Here is a 13,229-nt window from a genome sequence, read left to right on the forward strand (position 1 = left end):
AAGCTTTTGCTTCATCTCAAAGTCATTTGCGTGTAATTTTTGATTTTTTTTTGATTTCTTGGTTGACCCCGTTCATTGTTACGTAGCCTCCATGAAATTGAATCAGTAATCAAAAAATGCCGAAGAAACAAAAGTTTAGGATCAGATGGCTTCACAGGTAAATCCTATAAAACAAACATTTAAAGAGTAAATACCTATTCTTCTCAAATTATTCCAAAAAATAGAGGAAGGAAAACCATCCTATTCATTCTATGAAGTATCACGCTGATACCAAAATCAGATAAAGACACCACAAAAGAGGGAACTGTAGGCCAAGATCTCTGATCAACATGAATGCAAAATTCCTCAACCAAATATCAGCAAACCAAATCCAATGATACATTAAAAAATCCTACACCATGATCAAGTGGGATTTATTCCCAGGATGCAAGGAGGGTTCGATATTCGCAAAACCATCAGTGTGATACATCACATCAATAAGAGGATTAAAACCATATGTTCAATAGATGCAGAAAAAGCACCGAAGTAAAACATCCATTCGTGATAAAAACGCTGTGTGGAGTAGGTCTAGAGGGAACATGCATCAATGTAATAAAGACATATGTGGAAAAACCCACAGCCAGTATCAAGACAAGGGTGTCCACTCTTGACCACTTTTATTCCCTGTAGTACTGGAAATCCTAGCCACAGTAATTAGACAACATAAAAGGCATCCAAATTGGTAAGTAAAACTATTTACAGATGATATGACACTCTACGTAGAAAACCCAAAAGACTCCACCACAAAACTACTAGAACTGTTAAGTGAAGTCAGTAAAGTCACAGGATACAAAAGCAAACTACAAAAATTGGTTGCATTCCTATACACTAATAATGAAACGGAAAGAAATTAAGAAATCCCATTTACAATTGCACCGCCCCCAAAAGACATCTAGAAATAAACATAACGAAAGAGGTGAAAGACTTGCACTCTGAAAACTACAAAACACTGAAAGAAATTCAAGATGACTAAATGTCTATACTACATAAAGCAGTCTACAAATTGAACACAATCCCTATCAAAATACCAACAGCATTTTTCGCAGAGCTAGAACAAACAATCCTAAAATTTGTATGGATCCACAAAAGACTTCAAATAGCCAAAGCATCTTGAAAAAGAAAAACAAAGATACCACAATTCCAGATTTCAAGTTCTATACAAAGTGCAAGTAATTAAAATAGTACGGTACTGGCATAAAAAGAGATCAGTGGAATAGAATAAAAAAAAAGAAATCAATCTACAATTATATGGTCAATCTTTGACAAAGGAGGAATAAAGACAGTCTCTTTCACAAGTGGTGTTGGGAAAACTGGACAGCTACAGGCAAAACAATGAAAGTGGACCACTCTCTTACACCACACACAAATAAGTCAAAATGGATTAAAGACCTAATTGTGAGAATTGAAACTATAAAAATCCTTGAAGAGACCACAGACAGTAATTTCTCTGACATTGGCCGTAGCAATATTCTTCTAGATAGGTTTCCTGAGGCAAGGGAAATAAAAGTAAAAATATTGAGACTACATCAAAATAAAAGTCTTCAGCATAGCAAAAGAAACAAAAGGCAGCCTACTGAATGGAGAAGATATTTACAAATGTCATATCCAATAAAGGGTCAGTAGCCAAGATGATACAACTCAACATCCATAAAACAATCGAATTAGAAATGAGAAGGCATGAACATTTTTCTAAAGAAGACATCCAAATGTCCAACAGACACATGAAAAGATGCTCAACATCACTCATCGGAGAAATGCAAACCAAAACCACAGTGAGATATCACCTCACACCTGACAGAATGGCTAATCCAAAAACATAAGAAACAAGTGTTGGCCAGGGTGTGGGAAAAGCACTCGTGCGCTGTTGGTGGGAATGCAAGTTGGTGCAGCCACTGTGGAAAACAGTACGGAGGGTCCTCAGAAAATTAAACATAGAACTACCTAATGGCCCGGTAATCGCACTAGGTATTTACCCCAAAATACAAAAAGCACTAATTTGAAGGGACACACACATCCCTAAGTTTATTGCAGCATTATTCACAATAGCCAAATTATGAAAGTAGCCCAGGTGTCCACTGATAAATGAAGATGTGTGTATATGTCTACATGTACACATACATATACATACAGACACGTATACGTAAAATGGGATATTCAGACATCAAAAAGAATGAAATCTTGCCATTTGCAACAACATGGATGGAGCTAGAGAATACAATGCTAAGTGAAATTGGTCAGAGAAAGACAAATACCATAGATCTCATTCATGTGGAATGTAAGAAACAAATGAGCAAAGGAAAAAGACAAATGAAGAAACACTTTTTTAATTAAAAAAAATTTTACTTTAGAGAGAGTGCAAGTTGAGGTAGAGGGGCAGAAGGAGAGAGAGAATCTTAAGCAGACTCCACACTTAGCCCAGAGCCCGATGCAGGGCTCAATCCCACAACCCTGGGATCGTGACCTCAGCTGAAATCAAGAGCTGGACGTTCAACCTACTGAGCCACCCAGGCACCCCAAAGCACTCTTAATACAGAGAACACACTGGTGGTTACCAGAGGGGAGGTGAGTGGGGCGTGGCTGAAACAGGTGGTGAGGATTACAGAGCACACTTACCATGGTGAAAAAAATACAAATTTAGAAAGCGTCTTTGCATGCTGTAGATGTCCACCTATAAAGGGAGGGTTTTTTTCCAAAATTACATTTTAGAGGAGACACAGTCTTATAGAATACTTTCTCGGTCTTTTTTTTAAATCTTAAACAAAGCACCATATTAGAAACATGTTGGAGAATAATATATCCTATTTCTATATTTTATCTTTTGTCATTCAACTTCAAAGACCAGATGGTACATACAGAAAGCAGCAAGATAGTAGATTAAACTGTATGCTGCCCACAAGAAACTCATTTTAAATATGAAGACACAAATGTCAAGTATATGCATGTGGGACACTAACTGAAAGACATCTGACGTAGCTGTATTAATATTACACGAAGCAGGTTTTGGAGCAAAGCACATTACTAGGCATAGAGTCATTTCATAGTAATAAAGGGGTCAATTCGTTAAGAAGGGATGATAATAATAACAGAACTTCAAAGTACATGCCACAGAAACGGATATAACTGCCAGGAGAGACATAATTCCAACTAGTAAGATTTCAACACACCCCCAATAATTGATGAAATAAGTAGACAGAAGAAATCAGTAGGATATAGAAACCTTGATGATACTGTCCACCAACTGGATATAATTAACAGGGAACATACTACCTGACAAGACCAGACAGAATATGCCTTCTTTTCAAGTACACATGAAATATCTACCAAGATAGGTCATGTTCTGGGATATTAAGTCTCAATAAATTAATACAAATTCAACTTGTGCAAAGTATAAAGGCGTAAATTCAATGACTTAAGCTTCCACTTTAGGAAAATAAAGAAAAATTAGAGGAGCAAAGAAATAGAAGAAACATTAAATGTCAGAACAGAAATGAATGTAATAGAAAAAAATGGGGGGAAAAAGCCGGATTATGAACATCATTGAAATGAAACAAATGATAAGATACTCCATGTTCATGGATTAGAATGTTGTTAAAATGTCCATACTACTCAAAGCAATTTACAGATTCATTGCAATCCTTAGCAAAATACTAGCACTTTTCACAGAACTAAAACAAATACTAAAATTTGTATGGAGGCACAAAAGACTCCAAATAGCTAAAGCAATTTTGAGGAAGAACAACGCTGAAGGTATCACAATCCCAGATTTCAAGATACACTGCAAAGCCATAGTTATCAAAACAGTGTAGTTGTGGCACAAAAAGGACATAGAGATCAACAGAACAGAATAAAAGAGCCCATAAATAAACCCAGGCTTCTATGGTCAATATACAGCAAAGACAATATACAATGGGGAGAAGATGGTCTCTTCAAATAAATGCTACTGGGAGAACTGGACAGCCATGTGAAAAAGAATGAAACACTTCCTTATACCATATATAAAAATCAACTCAAAATGGACTAAAGGCCTAAATGGGAGACCTAAAGCCATAAAACTCCCAGAAGAAAACCCAGGCAGTAATCTCTTGGACATCAACCCTAGCAACATATTTACAGATGTCTCCTGAGTCAAGAGAAACCAAACCAAAATAAACTGGGACTATACCAAATTAAAAAGTTTCTGCACAGCGAAGGAAAACGATAAACCTACTGAAAGGCAGAAGATACCTGCAAATGATATATCTGACAAGGAGTTAATATCCAAAGTATGCCCAAATATGTAATAACCAAAATACTGAAAATATATACAACTGAGCACATACACAGTAATCTGAATAAAATGGGCAGAGATGGGTGCCTGGCTGGCTCAGTTGGAAGATCATATGACTCTTGATCTCAGGATCATGAGTTTGAGCCCCACGTTGGGTGTAGGGAATACAAAAAAAAAAAAAAAAAAAAAAAAGGCAGATACTGCCCTGAACTGATATTCTTTCAAAAACATACAGATGGCCAACAGACATGAAAAGGTGCTCAACATCACTCATCATCAGGGAAATGAAAATCAAAATACAATGAGGTATCACCTTTTCCCTGTCAAGAGTGGCTAAAATCAGACAAGAAATAAGTGTTGGGGAGGATGAAAAAGGAGACAAACGACCCCTGTACACTTGGTGACAATGCAAACTGGTGCAGCCACTCTGGAAAACAGTATGGAGGTTCCTCAAAATATTAAAATTAGAAATACCATATGACTTAGTAATTCCACTAGGAGATATTTACCCTGTGGGGGGTAAAAAAAAAAAACAAACTAAATTCAAACAGATAATATTCTCCCTTGTATTTATTGCAGTAGTATCTATAATAGCCAAGATTTGGGAGCAGCCCACGTGTCCACCAGTAGATGAAGGTAAAGATGTGGTGTACTATGTATATACAATGGAGTATCAGTCATAAAAAAGAATGAGGTCTTTCCATTTGTCACAACATAGATGGTCCTACAGGGTATTATGCTAAGTGAACTAAATAAGTGAACTCTCTAAGTGAACTTTCAGAGAAAGAAATACCATATGATTTCACCTTTATGTGGAATCTAAAAATGAATAAACAAAGCAGAAACAGACCCATCAAAACAAAACAAAACGTAGAACTGGTGGTTGCCAGAGAGGAGGGAGGTGGGGCGATGGGTAAAATGGGTGATCGGGTGTGGGAAGTACAGGCTTTCAGTTATGGAATGAATGAATCACGAGGGTGATAGGCACAGTACAGGGAATGTAGTCAGTGGTATTGTAATAGCGTTGTATGGCGACAGATCGGAGGTACACGTGGGGAGCACAGTATGATGTAGAGACTTGTCTGGGTCACTATGTTATATACCTGCAACTAACATAACATTGTGTGTCAACTTCAATTTTAAAAAAGTATCAATACAACTGGTAACGCTCTAATCACAAACCAACCACAAAAGACATGAATTATCCACATCAGGAATGAGAGTGGCAGGGGCGCCTGGGTGGCGCAGTCGGTTAAGCGTCCGACTTCAGCCAGGTCACGATCTCGCGGTCCGTGAGTTCGAGCCCCGCGTCAGGCTCTGGGCTGACGGCTCAGAGCCTGGAGCCTGTTTCTGATTCTGTGTCTCCCTTTCTCTCTGCCCCTCCCCCGTTCATGCTCTGTCTCTCTCTGTCCCCAAAATAAATAAACGTTGAAAAAAAAAATTAAAAAAAAAAAAAAAAAAGGAATGAGAGTGGCAACCTCACTAGAGATTCTATGGATGTTCAAAAGGATGAGGAACTGTCATTCATTGCTGGTAGGAATGGTATAGCCACTTCTGAAGTCATTTTGGCGGTTGCTTACAAAACCAAACATACTCTTACCATACAATCCAGCCATCGAGCTTCTTGATATTTATCTAATGGAGTTGAAACTTACGTCCGTACAACAACCTGCATGTGATTTTATAGCAGCTTTAGACCTAATTGCCAACAAAACAAGGAGGCTGTCAAGATGTCCTTTGGTAGGTGAGTGGATAAATAAACTGTGGTCTGTCCAAACAATGTTCTTTAGCACTAAAATGAAATTAACTATCAAGCCACAAAAAGGCCTGGAGGAAACTTAAATGTATATGACTCAGTGAAAGAAACTAATCTGAAAAAGCTACATATTGTATGATTTCAACTATATGACATTCTGGAAAAGGCAAAACCATGGAGACAGTAAAAGATCAGTGGTTGCCATGAGTCAGGGGAGGGAGAGATGAACAGACAGAGCACAGAGGATTTTTAGGGCAGTAAAACTATTAGGTGTGATACTATAATGGTGGATACAAGTCATTATACATTAGTCAAAACCTGTAAAATACACAACACCAAGAGTGAACCTTAATGTAAACCATGGACTTCGGGTGATAATGATGTAGGCTAATCACTTGTAACAAAGGTACCACTCTGATACGGAAGACTGGTGGTGGGGGAGCTGTGTGTTCAATCCTTTCTGCTCAATTTTTCAGATAAGGGGTTATTATGACCAGGTTTATGGGCTTAAATAAAACAGATTACTGGAAACAAGTTATCCAGCTTCTCTGAAGAAATAGACAACCTGAACAGCCCTATAGCTGTTACATAAATTCAACTTCTAGTTTAAAAACATTCCCACAAAGAGAACTCCAGGCACAGATGGTTTCACCAATGAATTCTATCAAACAATGGAGAAAAAAATTATATCTATAATATACAACCTCTTCTGGAAAACTTCTGTAAATTTTTGATATTGTGAGCAAGGCTTAACTGTTCATTTAAAAGCACTATGCCGGAAGACTACAGGCCAATATCCTTCATGAATACAGAAGCAAGATCCCCTTATACTAGCAAATAAAGTCCAACAGTATGTAAAAAAGATGACAGATTGTGAACAAATGGGTTTATCCCAGGAATACAAGGTTGCTTTAACAGTAGATAATCAATGTAGTTTATGATCTTGTTAATACAGAAAAAACGCATGTGGTTTGCAGAAAAAAAATTTGGGGGGACAGGATTCAACACCTATTTACAATCAGCAAATTAGTAATGGCAGGAAAAAGTCCTCAAACTGATAAAGGGCATGTACAAAAAAACTAGGTAGTCTCATATTTAAAAAAAAAAAAAGACCAGATTCAGAACAAGGCAAGGATTCCTGTACTTTTATGACTTCTATTCAACATCTATAATGAAGGCCTTAGCCAGTGCAAGCAGGTAATTTAATAAAAGGTATATTCATTAGAAAAGAAGGAAGTGTCTTTATTTGCAGATCATAGTCAAAATTAGAAAATCATAGGGAGTTTTCAACAATACTACTAGACACAGCAAGGGAGTTTATTAGGACCACAAAATAAAAGGTAAATAATGAATTGTACTTCCATACAGAGCGATGAACAGTTCAAAATTGAAAATAATAGTAATTACAAAGGCATAAAAAATGTGAAAACTTAGTATAAGATCTGTATGATGGAAAGTACAAAACACTGCTGAAAGAAAGCCTAAATAGAGAACTATACTATATTCATGGACTAGAGAATATCGTTACGATGTTTATTCTCCACAGTTTATCTACCAAATGCCTACAATCCTAGTAGGCCTTTCTTTTGTAGAAGTTCACAATCTAATTTTAAATTTACGTGGAAATGCACAGGTGTAACAGTGGCCAAAATAAGTTTGTAAGAATAAATTTGAAAAGAATAAGGTTGGAGGACTTGCACCAATTCAAGACTGACGGCAATACTGGCTTATGGATAATGAGTTGATGGGTGGGACAAAAATCGATTCCCATGAATATGGGCAATTTTCTGCAAAGTAGCCAATACAATTCACACTGGGGAAAGAAAAATCTTTGTAACCAAAGGTGCTGAATTACATATGCCTGTGGACAAAAAATGAAATCTGAGTCGTAGATCTGTTGACTCATTGCCAAGAGATCTAAGCAGAAAAACTAAAACCATAATGCTTTTAGAGGAAACTGAAGACTGTCTTCATGACTTTAGGGTAGGTAAAGATTTCTTCACTCATTAAACAAACTGGTCATAAAGGATTAATGAATTGGACTTCATCGAAATTAAAAGCTTCTGCTCAAGACTCCACTGAGAAAATGAAAGGTAAGCAGCACACTGTGTATGAACAGTGCTTCGAGTTAAAAAAAAGACAACCCAACTTAAAAATGTGCAAAATATCTGAATAGACCATTTGCCAAAGATGGATGAGTGGTCAGCATATGAAAGGTGTTCCGTATCACGGTCATGAGGGAAATGCAAAACAAGCCCCACTCAGATGCCAGCACCCACCCACAAAAATGTCTGAAACGCTCACTGACCCGGCCGGGGGGGGGGGGGGGTCCGGGGAAGGGCCCAGAAGGCTGCTGCTGCCCACGTACAATCAGAGCAACCGGTCAGGCAAGCCAAACCCAAGGATGACATTTTCGAAGGCAGCTTCACAATCTCTAAGATAACGTGGCAAGATAACAGCCACAAGACCTGTCACTGGCACTCGTGGGGCAGAAAGCAGAGGGAACAACACAACCGAACGCCTCGCAGACCCCAGAGAAAGAGAAGCCGAAACTGGCCACAAGCATCTGCAGGGAACACAGTGGGCGAGTTCACGCGGCAAGGAGCCTGGCAGGTTCCTCTCAGCTTTTGCCACTTCCCGCCGGGGCTGCAAGGTCAGGCCCCAGACTGAGGAGGAGCTGCCGGGAAGGAATAAAAGCCTAGCAGGGTCAGGGGACAGAGAGGAAGGAAAGACGACACCTGGATCAGCGTGGAGGGAAGCAGACCCAGGCATCCCGGCAGGAGCCGGCCACCAGCACCTCTGCCGAGGGGGGAAAGCTGCCTGAACACCCCTCCCGCAAGGTCAGGAGAACGAAATCCTCATCAACTGAGCACCAGAAGAGGCTCACGGACAAATCCCACACACGGTTATCGTAAGGGGGGGGGAGTCTGTATTAGAAAACCCCTGTTGGTGGTCTACCTCCCGTGTAGGGAAAAGCCAGCTCTTCCCAGGCTCGTGGGACGGAGCCTCCTTACCTGCTTCCCTTCGGACACTTCGGTCACCGGATGTGTGGAGCTTTCTCCCCACGGCGATTCTCTGGGACACCTGCCGGGTGTTCTACAATTAAACTCCAATCTGGCCCCACCCGGAGATAGCGTCAGACCCAGAGGTTAGGGGCTCAGTCCCAGCAGACAGCCGCACCCCCTTCACAGCCCATCCCTGGTCCACGTCACCTGTGCTTCTGACCAACCGGCTGCGACTGGAGGTTCCTGTGACCCCCCTCCTTGGGAGTCCATTCATTTGCTAGAGCGACTCACAGAACTCAGGAAAACAGTTTGCTTCTGTTTGGGTTTATTCTGAAAGGGTATGATAAAGGATACAGATGAATATCTGTATCCTGGAAGAGAGCCGGAAGGGAGGGCAAGGCGTTGGGAAAGGTCGCCGAGCTTCTGTGCCCTGCAGGGGGCGCCCCTCTCCCAGCACGTGCTCGCCTTCACCAACCTCGAAGCTCTGTGCATCCCATCCTGTTAGGATTTTATGGAGGCTTCGTTACAGAGGTATAATCCATGAAATCATCAACCGCTGGTGGTTTATCCAATCCAACCTCCAATTTCCTGCCCTCCCTGGAGGTCAGGGGGGTGGGACTGAGATCTCCCCTGGCACCGGCCCCTGCACTCTGGTGCCTTCCCACAGTCCCCTTGTTAATGTGACAGACACCTTTATGGCTCTCATCGCTGGAAATTCCAAGGGTGTCAGAGGCTCCAGGTGGAAATGGGGATAAAGACCAAATCCACACATTGCTTCTCACCATCGCAATATCACAGTTTATCCCCTGGTCTCCAGACACAGCAAAACGGTCACAAAAGTCCTAAGATGTTGGCCCATTACTAGAATCCCATGCAGTCATTGACAACTATCCAGGCCTTTATCACATCCCATGAAAACGTCTCCCAGGACGAGGCCACTCACGTTCGCAGGCTTCTATTCGACCTGGTTCCAACAGCAGGAGTGAACTCAGCGACACAGGACTTCTCCCTTTCAGGCATCTGGAATAATCGAGCTAAGAGACAAAGTCATGGCTGCTGAACCTCTTGCGAGGTGTTTATGCAGCACTGGGTTTCCCTCATGACAACCCACTTACTCATTCCCTCACTCTCAGCTACTTTTATTCCTTCTCTCCATTTACACCCAAACTTTCTGACTCTTGGAAGGGACATTCAGTTTGGTCACTGTGCTGGTCTGGGTCGTTGTAGGCATCCAGATGGTGCCCACCCGGGAAGTGCAGCTGTAGGCACGGTTGACCCCGATTCTGGCAGACGGGGTCACAGCCCCAGTCCCGTGACCGCTGCATCAAGTAGGGGAAAGAAGAAAAGAGTTGAGGCAGCAAGGGGAAGCCGGAACGCAAGCACACCAGAAAGACACGCTTACAGAGCCGAGCAAAACTGTCACACGCTGTTCCAAACAAGGCACAGGACGCTAAGTTACAGAAAATGACAACAGACTCTGGACTCCGAAAATGACAACAGAGAGCAGAATTCAGTAACTCAGAAGTGTGACAGAACTCAGGCACTGGAAGTTTAAAAAACAAGTTGGGAAACGAAGAAAATGAAACATGGGGCAAAGAAACATGATACATAATGCTTTGAAAGGAAACAGAATTTGACCGGAAGGGAAATTTTAAATCCAAAAGAAACAAGAAAGGTTCTGCTTCTGCCCCAAAGGGACAACAGGATCTGGGCCTGTCCTCCTGGAAAGGCGGGAAAACACACACACATGACTCTAGACACAGGCCAGCAGGGACTGCAGGGACGCATTCAGAAGAACACGGTGAGCCTAGACTCAGCCTGGCTGTTCGCCCAGAGACAACTTTCAGACTGCTGTGGGGGGGGCAGGGGAGAGAGCCTTCGAAAGGGGCTGGTGGTCCTGGAGAACCGAGAGCGTGGTGTGGGGAGGCCGGAGCCGTGCATGTGAAGGGTCCAGAAGCCCGCACAGGGTCTCTGCCAGAGCCTGGCTGTGTACCCATGTGTCCACGGGGACGGCGGGATTCCATGAGACTGCGCCAAAGGCAAGTCCAAGGAAAGAGCGAGTGCTGGGGAAGGAGATCACACAGGGCTGGGAATCCTTTAACTAGCAACAGCCAGTGCAGCCACCTTGGGGGATACCCAGGGCATCCAGTATGTTCCCCCACAGGGCCATGCCTCAGTGCTGGGGCTCAACTAGGCTCGTCCTAAAAATGCTTAAAGAGCAAGCTTTGAAAAGAGGAAACGGATTCTCAGATCACTGCCACCAGACGGAGGCCTAACACTCTTTGAAGGAACACAACACAATCCAGCAGCCCACAACATAAAAGCACAAATTCTGGAATCCAAGAAAAATTACCAGACATGGAAGAAAGGCAAGGAAATGTGACCTGTTACCAGGAATAAAAGATCAATTAATAAAATAGGCCCAGAAGTGACAGAATCAGCAGACAATGATATCAAAATCAGCTATTCTACATATATGCTCAGTGCACTAAAACGTAAAGGATAAGTTTAACGTCGTGAGGAATGACGCTATCCAATAGAAACTGTCAAGGTCATAAAAACAAGGTAAACCCGAGTTACTGTCCCAAACCAGAGACTAAGGAAACACCAAATGCAACGTGATGTCCCGGATTGGATCCCGGAACAGAAAAAGGGCATTGCTGAAAAACCAGTGGTTTTGGAGCAGTATTTTGTAGTTTAGTCAGGTACCAACGTCACCTTCTGAGTTTTGACAAAAGTCCCAGTTATGCAAGATGTTAATAACATCAGGTACATATCTGAAAATGTGCCTGACCAGCTCCACTCACAAGAAAAACAGGTGACCGACCTAAACATCTAGGGTTTTTCTTTTTGTCTTCCCTTTTGTTTGTTCTTAAGGATAAATGTGGATATTTCACTTTGCTCACTTATAAAAAAATTCTTTTTTTCATTTTTGAGAGAGAGAGAGAGAGAGAGAGAGAGAGAGAGAGAGAGAGAGAGAGAGAGAGCGCGCACACAACTCGGGGAGGGGCAGAGAGAGAGGGAGACACATGTCCGAAGCAGGCTCCAGGCTCTGAGGTGTCAGCCCAGAGCCCGACACGGGGCTCAAACTCACCGACCACGAGATCATGACCTGAGCCGAAGTCGGGCGCTTAACCCCAAGCCACCCAGGCGCCCCAAATGTGGATATCTTAATCACAAATCGGCACATATTTTTACACAGGTATGGGATTAACTTACACTATGAGGAGCGATGTGACGGTGGGGCTGTCACCACCGAGAGCCCAAGGGGTGAGGGGCAGAGCCGCTGCCCGGCCGAGGGACAGGGAGCCACCAGAGGTGCCGGGGTCCTGCCGGGAGGGCTGCTCCAGCCCCAGAGAGTGGGGAGGAAACACCAGCAGAGGCCGGGACCCCAGGGGTCAGCATCTGGATGTGGCGGCTCCTCCTCCGTCCCCTGCTGTCCCTGCCCTCGGAGCGCTTTCGGTCAGACTGGTGAGGAAGACAGAAGTTAGAGACGCCCATGTCAAAAAACCACGCGGAAACCAAACAGCGTTTCTAAAGACGTTTTTCACAAGAGGACACGGAGCCCGAGTCGGGAGGGCGGGACGGGCGCGGGGGTCAGACGCGCCTGCGCAGGGCCACGGGGGGACCCGGGTGGGCACGGCCGGTGGTGACTGCAGCCGCAGGCAGGACAGGAGGCCTCGGGCCTTCGAGGGGCCACGGTAACGGTGGGGCTGCTTGGAGGGGCGAGGGGAACCCAGGCTGCCGTGGAGGGAAAAGGGGGGAAATGGTTCCGCGTCCGGGGGGGTAGCAGGAAGAACTGGCTTCAGACCTCGCTGGGGAAGAGAGAGGCGGGCAGGGCCACGAGCGCACGTGGAGGGAGGGTCCAGCTGGGGAGGAGGACACGGAGTGAAGGGGGCCGAGCATGGCGGCCGGCGACAGGCTGGACACGGGAGGGGAGCTGCGCTCCTGGGTTCCGAAAGTTCCGGGGGGCCTTCGGGCCGACGGGGTCGGGAACGAGGCGATGCTTTCGGGGACGCCGTGTGCGCAGCAGGCCGCCGGGAGCTGTGGACACGTCGGGAACCCCAGGCCTCCTAGGGCACCTGCAGCCGGTCCCGCAGCTCTGCCCGGAGATGCGGGGCGGCCTCTTCTCTGCACCAAGTGGCAGCGCCTCACGGAGGTC

This window comes from Felis catus, chromosome A2 (genome assembly GCF_018350175.1).
Source record: "Felis catus isolate Fca126 chromosome A2, F.catus_Fca126_mat1.0, whole genome shotgun sequence".
Taxonomy (NCBI): domain Eukaryota; kingdom Metazoa; phylum Chordata; class Mammalia; order Carnivora; family Felidae; genus Felis; species Felis catus.